Genomic DNA, 10048 nt, shown 5'->3' with positions numbered 1-10048 from the left:
CTTCCCTTTAGAGTCAAGGAGCTGGAGAGTGAGTAACTGCCACTTATACATCATCCTGGACCTTCTTCACCAAATGATTAACAATACAAAAATTAATTTAATAGTCTTTAGCTGTGTATAGAATAAATATGTGATGTTTTAATGCTGTCAGTGAGTAATTCCCACTCATTTATCATCCTTTACCTTCTTCAGCAATTTTTTAACAATACAAAAATATCATTTAAAACAGTCCTTACCTGTGTATGGAATAAATATATGATGTTTTAATGCTAACAAATCCATCCTTTGATCTACAGCCTCTCTGTAATTAAGATAAACTCAAAGGCGTTTCATTATTGACAGTAACTGAATATGACCTGCGTTCACCTCCACTGGAACTCAAGGTTCTGGTGGACATCAAGCAGTAATGTTATCCGTAGGCAAACTGCAGAAGCAACACGTACAATATTCTTGAAGAACTTGGTTATACTAGTGATAACTGGGATGCTGGTATTGGGGTGTATGGAAAGCCTGATGTACAGAGCACAGTCTGGCTATGTAATGGTGACCCATCTAGAGATTTTGACAGTCTCATAACTGAACTTACTGTTGAACAATGCCACTACCAATACCAGTACACAACTGGAAAACATGAGCACTATGCACAGAGACTACATCCTGAGTACTGGAAAACTATACTGAGTTGTAATTATGTTCTCATAGTATTTTTGTTTACATTATTTGTCGTGGTCATTGTCCATGAATGAGTACCTGACATGCAAATGCACCCACCTTTGCTAGATTTATTCATAGACAATATCCTCGGAATACCATGGGCTTTTGCAATGGCTGAAGTGCATAGCGTGACCCTGTGTAACATCTGGCTACTAGTTTTGCTACTGCATAAGAACAGGTCTATACTTCTTTATCTCATGTGCAGTTTAATGGATACAGTATTTCTCCTAGGGTAATGTGTGGGAAGAGCTTTGCAGAGCTATCTCATGTGCAGTTTAATGGATACAGTATTTCTCCTAGGGTAATGTGTGGGAAGAGCAGTTCCAATATGGACTGGCTTTGGAATGTCACTGACTAGGGTTCACACCTGCGGTGACTATATATTCAATGGCAGACCATCCTCCTCATCATACTGAACTTCTTTGTAACAGAGCATATTCCAAGAAGCTGGAACTTCCTACATACTTTACCATGCTTCTCAATCGCTTTGGTTCCGTCTTCATTTTGGCTGTTCATGATCTTTACTATTCGCTGCCTTCTAAATCACTGCCAGACTGTTTCTTTACTACCACATGTTGGCAAACACCAGAGCATATCATAGGTTCATAGGTTCATACTAGGCTATCTGCCCTGGGCAATTATAAGCCTAGCCGATTGTTCTGTGGCTACGCACCCCTTGATTTGAGTATATGCTCTGCCTCACATGAACTGGATTCTATTCAGAGTGAAAGGAGCCTCTGGGTTATGAAACTGTAGAGAGATTTTTAACCGAGCAGAGATACTTTTGGGTCTTTCTAATTGCTGCAGGGTGTCGGTAAGGTACATCCCAAAAGGGGCGATCTAGATGTACCCTTCGTGATGTGGATGATGTAGAAGGTCTTTCTAACCACTTTGGCAATGTGGTTTTCAAAGGAGAAGGAGATCATGTTCAACTTGGGTCCCCTAGTCCCTTTCTCTGTTCTCTGTCTTTTTACGCCTATGTGGTGTGTGGTTGGGTACACACATTTTTTTTGCCAAAGGTATACTATACATTTTTTTGGCATTTTTTTTTAAACCATGCGCTGGCACCAGTTATCTCTCTCTGTGAGACCTTTTTGCCACACATGTATACCTCGAAAAAAAGTATATACGAACAAAAGTGATCCCCAGGACAGAACCCTGTGGGACACCGGTATTTATATTTAGGACAGCTTATCTATCTATGATGCCTGGTGTGGTGTTGTGTCAAATGCCTTTGCAAGGTCCAGATAGGCTGTGGACTACCTTCCCCTTCATTATGGCTTTGGTGACTGTTTGAAAGAAAGTCAACCAGGTTCAAGCAGGGATCTGCCCTGACAAAAGCGAACTGGGGTAGGATCTAGTGTCTGTAGGTCCCCAGATGATCCTCTAGCCTGCAGCCCAGGACTAGTCAGGGCTTAGGGGCGATAGTTTCCAGGGTCCGTGAGAGGCTCACCTTTGTGGAGTGGAGTGGGACTTGCTGTTGCGCCCATCTGTGGGGGCATATCCTCTGTAGTGAGGCTGATTTGTATAGCTGTTTTATTTGAGGGACTAGTTCCTCTTGGAGTTGCAGTGTTTTGCTTTGGAGAGGGCAGCCTTCACCTGATGTTTTGCCCTGCCGGGGATAGATGATGCTCTTGGGGGGGAGGAGAGGGTGGAGAAGTTTGCACTGACCTGTCTGCCCAGGATATTGGCGATGTCTGTGGGTTTCTAACATAAAAAAAAAAAATGATTGATTGTTGGTGTCTTGGTGTGCAATTTTTTTTCTTCTGGCTGGCCTTGGAGGATTTTTATGAGGATCGTAATTTTTGCTAGTACTGATCAGAGATGCCTTCCCTATTAGGGATTTTGCTCTATAGTAGTAGCTTCTTCTTTCTGTTGTTTTAGTTTTTTTATGGCAGGGGTCCCCCAGACTGACACCTGCCTTTGGATGATTGGGTCTTGGTTTGGACATCCAAAAATTAATTTATGGTCTGATCTTACCAAGGGGATATACTTCTGGTGTGGAGCATAGAGTCCCCATGTACTAGTTGTTCCATATTTGAGTTTATAATTTCCAGGAACCTTTGGGCTAAGGTGCTGGGGCTTGAGTAGTGCTCCAGTCAATGTTTGGGGTAGTAGAAGTCACCCAATATAATGGTGTTCGGAGAGATCTTCATGTTCTCCAGGATGCTAAACTGAAAGCAGTCTTGCCCACTGTTAGCTGCACATGGAGCAAACCACTAACCTGGAGGTGTGGATATCCTTGATAAATATGGAAGCATGATATGATGGTAGCCTGGTAGTGCTGGGGTGCTCTCTGGAGCCTTGAACAGGTTTCTGTCACTGCACATTCCATGATCTTCTCCATACTGAGGAGAGCTTGAGGCGTGCATCTTGAGGTTGTTTCTTGTTCCCTTGTGCTGTCTATGGGGGTGGGTTTTTTTTTTGAGCCTTGCTAAAAAGGCACTATGGGGGTCAGCAAAGCTGAAGAACCAGGATTTGGTTTCCAATGTTTTCATTTTTTGAATGCAATGTCAGTGATCCAATATCTAATGAGTCCTGCTGGCCATTTTCAAAACCTGCTCTCATTTAGCAATGTATTTGGTGAGATGCTGCTTCATGGAGAATTATGCATTAGAGCAAGAATTTGTTGGGACTGTAAATGGTGCTTCTTCTGTAAGTAGAATGTGCTTTCAGTATCATGTCAGTTTAGTCAGCACTGATACTGATATTAATAACTCTAAGACAGTAGCTTCTTAGTGTTAAGACTGTTTTTAAGTAAAGCAGTCAGGGCCATCTTCTCCCATTTAGGGCTGTTGACACTAGGATGACAGTTGCTGATCATGAATGCAGAAGCAGCCCTACTCAGAACAAGGAGTATGAAGCAGTTCTTACTTTTGTTTGTTCTGCTACCAGCTCACTGGGTCATGACTGGAGGAGAGATGGGTGGATTAGGATTAGGATATGTCAGAATTAACGTTTTTATACTTGCAGAATGCCATCTTATTTAAGGAATGTTTTCGTGTTTTTTCAGATAACGTTGACTTGACCAGTGTAGGTTTCTCTCTAAACTTATAAGCTTAATATTAAATGCCCCATTAACATCAGTGAAGGATAGTAAATTACATCCTTTTATAACCTGTCATTTTCTTTGTCACAAAAATGTATTTATATCCCTAGATTATTTGCATGATGCTGGTGTAGGATTAAAGGGTTAACTTAAAGTAATGGAAATGTTTATGGAAGAATTAAATATGCCAAGGTTAGAGGTAGAGGAAGCTCAATTACTAACAGTTAGGCTAAGAGGAATGCCAATCTACAGGAAAGTCCCCAGGAATAGATGGTATTCCTGTGGAAGTTTGGAAGCTAGGAGGGAAAAACTGACAAAGATCTGGAAGATTTTGTTTAACAGTATTTTAAGAGGAGGAGAAGTAGCAACAACCTGTAAAAAAGTGATGGTAGCTGTAATTCTTAAAGAGGGTAAAAATCCATCAGATCTAACTTCATACAGACACATTTCAATACTAAACCATAATTATAAAGTGTTGATGCCTATAATGGCTAAAAGAGTCAAAAAAGTGATTCCAAAATTGGTAGATATGGATCAATGTGGTTTTGTGGAGGGGAGGCAAACATTTGACAACATTAACAGAACACTGACAATCCAGAACGAAGCAGAATGTAAGAAAAATACCACTGTTGTTGGTGGGTCTTGATGCAGTGAAAGCATTTGACAGAGTAAACTGAAACTTTATGAGCAGGGCAATGGAAGCATTTGCATTCCCTGATAAAATTATAAGGTTGATTATGAGGATATATGAGGGAACAGAGGCAAAATTTAAAGTGGGCGGGGTCCTCTCTGATAATCTCTGCTTGAGCAGAGGAATCAGGCAGGGATGCCCTCTCTCCCCTTTGATATTTGCATTGTATTTAGAACCATTGGGAAAGAAAATAAGAGACTCAGAAATGCAAGGATATATTGGTATGGTAGTCAAGAAAAGCTGGCTCTGTTTGCAGATGACATTATTTTATACCTGACAAAACCAAAAAGATAAAAAATTACAGTGTTGTAGAACATACTGAGACAGTTTCAAATTTTTCCAGGATACAAAATTGATGAAGCTATAACAAAGGCAATAGCGGTAAATTATGTACCCACATACAAATTGGTTCATAAATATCCATACATATGGAGACATGATAAAATGAAGTATTTTTACATCCAGATCAAGGTAGATTATATAGGTTTAGTGTTGAGGCTACATGTAATAGCATGCACATAGTATATCTGGCACGTTGTGTTATATGCAAAAAATGTTTTGTAGGAAAGACTGATAGACGTCTGAAGGATAGAGTAAGGGAACATCTATGTAACATCAGGAATGGTTCTAGAAGTAATGCCCTTGCTAAACTTGTGGGAGAAACCTGTTCTGAAAACAAGTTTAAATTTTTGGTTATAGGCAAGACAGAGATAGATCTGAGAGGGGGTGACATAAGCAATGCCACTGAGTCTCTGGAGAGTAAATGGATAATTAGACTTAGAGCTGATACTGGCACAGATCTTAATGATAAAGTTCCGATAAGACCGATGTTAAAAGCACATCTACTTCTTAGGTAAAATGATAATTTGTTTATTATTTCTGTTTAGAATTATATATACATATTCTCTATTTGTAGTGATTATATAGTTTTTAGAATATTTTGTATAGAGTATAGTTTTGTGCCTTTAAGAGGTAATTGTTTCTGTATCATGTAATCTTAAGCTAACCTGTATAAATGAGAAGGCATGGTGGTGATTTTAAATACTGTGAAAGCACTTATGGTTGTTTGTCCAAATAAAACTTGTTTATTTTATGAAGATAGTCTGGTTTTGTTTCACCATACTGATTTCTGCAGATACAAAAACTGAGAAAATGGAAGCTCTGTTATACTGATATCAATAGTGAGATGCAAGCAGTTAAAATGTTTTTAGTCCCTTTAGTCTTATACACTGGTCAGGCATATTTTTATCAACCGGACATGTTGTAAATAGCAATTTTTAAAGAGATGAAGGATTTTATCTGGCAGGGGAAGACAGCAAGAGTCAAGTGGGATAAGCTTGTTCTTCCAATAGAACAGGGTGGATTTTGATTACCCAATTTGAGGGGGTATTTCAGAGCTACACAGTTACGTCTCTTATACACACACACACACACACACACACACACATATATATATATATATATATATATATATATATATATATATATATATATATATGGGTCTAATTCAGAACAATGAAACCTCACAACACTGAAGACCAAAACACCGAGACCAAAACAACGAAACCCCACAACACCGAAAACCACATAAGTATAACACACACAAAAACATACACAAATACATACTCAACTGCCTCAAACTACCAACTACACCACCCTACACTACAAATAGGCAGGGGGGCAAGCCCCCTTGCACCCCCACCCCCCTACTTTAATATTCTAACTCCGCGATTGCACAAACAAACACACAAGGCAAACTCACACCCACACACTACAGTCTCTTACACACACACACACACACACACACACCACAGTCATACCACACACTTACATACAGCACTACCCCTCACAAATACACTTACACATGCATATTCACCCACAGCGGAACAGCAAAAGCGCTAAATCAAAATCCCGTAACATCGGGATTTTGAATTTCGTGCTTTTCGGTGTTCTGCAGTTTCGTTGTTTTGGTCTCCTTCAAAACACTGTCGATGTTCTGGTCTTTCGGTGTTTTGAAGGAGACCCATACATATATATATATATATATATATATATATATATATATATATATATATATATATATATATACACACACACACACACACACACATATACATATGCAGACCTTTAAGGAGAATAACAATAATCATACAAAATATTATATTCATAAATAGAAGAAAGTTTTCTAAAAATTAAGCCAACACGGGAATGGAGAAAGGAGATTCTGACAATAGGGGTGACTGCAATTAGGGATACAGACAATGGGCAACAGGGGGATAGAATTTATTGAGGAAAACTGGCAAAGAAACCAAGGTAGTAGAAGCAAATAACTAGATGGAAGTGTAATAGAATGGGAAGATGCCAAGAATTTATTTGGACTGCAGTTTAGAGATTGCCTTTTCTATCAAGGATTGATATCAGAGTAATCCAACAAACTTGATGGAAAATAACAAAAACTAAATAACCAAGGATACAGATGGTAGAGAAATCAGACAGAAAAAAAATGCTCCAGCTTTTAATAAATCAAACATGGCAACACATACAAAATACACTAAGTGCTTTTGTCCCTTCAAAGTTCTAATGGGACTTCATCAGACGAAATTTTCAAATTAAACCACAATAAATTATCTGGCCTCATGCACCAATCATTTCAAAATAAAACTCCAAGGTCATGAATATTTAACAAAAATGAATACTTAAAAATACAAGCGCAAATAAACAATGCATCCTCCAAAAGCAGTTAAACTGTCAGGGTCTGTCAATACATATATATATATATATATAGAGAGAGAGAGAGAGAGAGAGAGAATCAGTATTGCTTATTAAATACATAAAATAATATTTCTATATATTAATTGCATAATTATTTGTGATCTAAACATCATGAAATTATTAAGTTGTATGAACTCACTGTTAAAATATTATAGTTAATGATAGGTATGAGCATATGCTATGTTAACTTTATGCTTACCTAAGGGCCTAAACATTATTTAAGCTCACAGCTTTTATGCTTACCTTAGGACCTAAAATATATTTAAATTCACATTTTTTTGTGAATTTCACATCTGTGTCTTCTTAAAAAGCATAGTTTAAGTGCACATATATTATTTAGCAACTAATCAACTTTACTAATCACTAAAGCCATGTTTGAAGAGGAGGCCTCTTTTAGGCAGACGGTTTGCTTATCTGAAAACAGCATCCATCTAGAGTGTGAGGGAATTTTCAGATTACAGAAGACAATAGGAATAATTCAGAAAAGTTACTGCAAGCAGTAGACCCATTTTACCACTCACAGTAACCATTTCCGGGTCAGAGACAGCCCTATCACAATCCTGTAACATGAAGAGATGCAGAACTGTGATGGACTGTCTCAGACTGTGTCCTATGGTAAATGCTAATGAGGCTTTCCAAGTTAGCAACCTATGCTAATTTAGCCATGTGCCTTCCCCTGAAAAGGCCTGTGGTAAGGCATTTATGCATCATTCACCTTTGTAAAATAGCTTAGCTGGTCACATGAACACAGCCAAAAGTTCATGTTTACCCACTGTTTTCAGTAGGTGAAGTGCGTTAGAAGTAAGTACTGGTGACTTTAATGGAGAGGTAGAGGTGGGGTTTATGTGTGTGTGTGTGTGTGTGTGTGTGTGTGTGTGTGTGTGTGTGTGTGTGTGTGTGTCTGTCTGTCTGTCTGCATGTATTACTGTATGCTTGAGACTGTGTGTCTGCCTGGGAGGTCACAGTAGTAGGGTTAGTTTTGCAATAGGTAAAATAGGTGTTTTTTCTGTATGTGGTGTGTGTGTATATGGATGAATGGGTGAATGCGTTAGTGAGTACAATCTGGTGAGCATGGCAGTGTATGTGAGTGAATGTGTATGTGTGTGTGTGTTGGGGGGGGCTGTCATACTTCTAAACTCTCCTAGACTAATGAGCACATCCTGCAATATAGAGGGGATCACTAGACAAAAGACATACACTAACTGACTTAAAAGTTAACAGAATAACAGTTTGGTGGCATGAAAGTCATATGAGGCAAGGGGAGCCCTAGACACTAGGGATATGCTTTGAATGTTACACAAAAGTCACAACAGAGAAAAAATTTTGAGCCCTGTACCTCTGGCACACAAAGCAAGCTGTTTACATACCAGAGCTTTAATCCTATACAGTACAGCAAGACACCACAGATTCACTTTCAATATTGCTTTAACTTACTCCAAAATGTAAAAGAAAAACAGAAAAGAAAAGGTTAGAACCCCCTACCGTTGGCACAAAAAATAGGTCATTAGCAGAGCTTTAGTTCTCTGTATTACCATAAAACACATAGGACGGGTTTAAGGAATGTCTTAAGTCACTTAAATATGTTTCATTAAATCAGGTACCCTTGGCAAGGGAGCAATTTTATTTTTTTTATTTTACATTTGTTGACCGGGCTAGTCCAACTGGATATATGTCCGTTTTCAGTAGAGGCCCGGGGAGAAAAGCTCCATCAGTTGTACATTTTTACAAAAAGGCATAAATGGTTACATAAGAAAGATAGGAAATAAAAAACAATAATATAATCAGATAAAAAATACATTGGCATAAAAGTTCACATGACATCATAGCAGGTTAACCAGATAATATAAAAAATAAAGTTTTTTTAAACAAGGGTAATGGAAGAGAGAAGAGTTGGCATTAGTCAGGATTAGTGCAGGAGCAAAGCCAGTGTTTATTGAGATAAATCTTTAGTTGAAATTTGAAAAGTTGGAAAGAGGTTAAAGAAGTGATATCAGAGGGTAGTTTATTCCATGTTTTTCCAACAGAGTTGGAGAATAAACTGACGCCTGCATTATTGTTAGGTTTGGTAATATTAATCAGAAGTTTATTTGAGGAACGAAGTTGTTGCAGGTTGTTGTATGGAGAAATAAGGCTAGTAAGTGTTGGTGTGTTGGTTGGCTGATATAGAATCTTATAAGCAATTAAGATCTGTTGAAGTACAAGTTGGTTAGGAAGTTCAATCCAGCCTAGTTCTTTTAGGTTCAAGCAGTGATGAGTTCTAAAAGGAGATCCAATAGCGAATCGAGCTATGTTATGATAGGATGTTTCTAGTTTCTTCATGTTGTTTTGGAAAGATTAGTGTAAATGGGGAAGCATAGAGAAGAGTGGAGATTAGGTGAGATCTAGCAATGGTGGACCTTGCTGTGGGTGTTAGGAAAGGTTTGATTCTGTATAGGGATCCTATTTTTTTATTAACTAATTTTATGGTGTTGTTGATGTGAGAGTCAAAGTTGAGGTTATTATCAATAGTTATCCCTAATAGTTTTGTGGTCAAGTCAGGAGAGATGAGTGTTCCGTCAGTGGATGTAAGAGTAAAGTAAGGTGGAGTAGATTTACGAGTAGGTGAAAAAAGTAATAGTTTTGTTTTCTTGGGGTTGAGGAGTAGACAGCGGTAAGAGAACCATTGTTCTACAGCACTGAAAGCTTTTTGAGTAAGTGACTGAAGTTCTGTATGAGAGTTAGCAGAGCAGATTATAGTTGAGTCGTCTGCATATTGTATACAGGTAGAATATGGGATAGCAGATTGAAGGTCATTAATAAAGATAGAAAATAGCAAAGGGCCT

General features: G+C 38.3%; 1 pseudogene; it reads left to right on the top strand.

Annotated features, from left to right (window-relative positions):
• Positions 1-266: 266 nt before the first annotated feature.
• LOC122797716 lies at positions 267-3286 on the top strand (annotated as a pseudogene).
• Positions 3287-10048: the final 6762 nt, after the last annotated feature.

Source organism: Protopterus annectens, chromosome 3.part1 (assembly GCF_019279795.1).
Source record: "Protopterus annectens isolate FY-2018-M chromosome 3.part1, PAN1.0, whole genome shotgun sequence".
NCBI lineage: Eukaryota > Metazoa > Chordata > Ceratodontiformes > Protopteridae > Protopterus > Protopterus annectens.
This window is presented reverse-complemented; position numbering and strand designations above follow the sequence as displayed.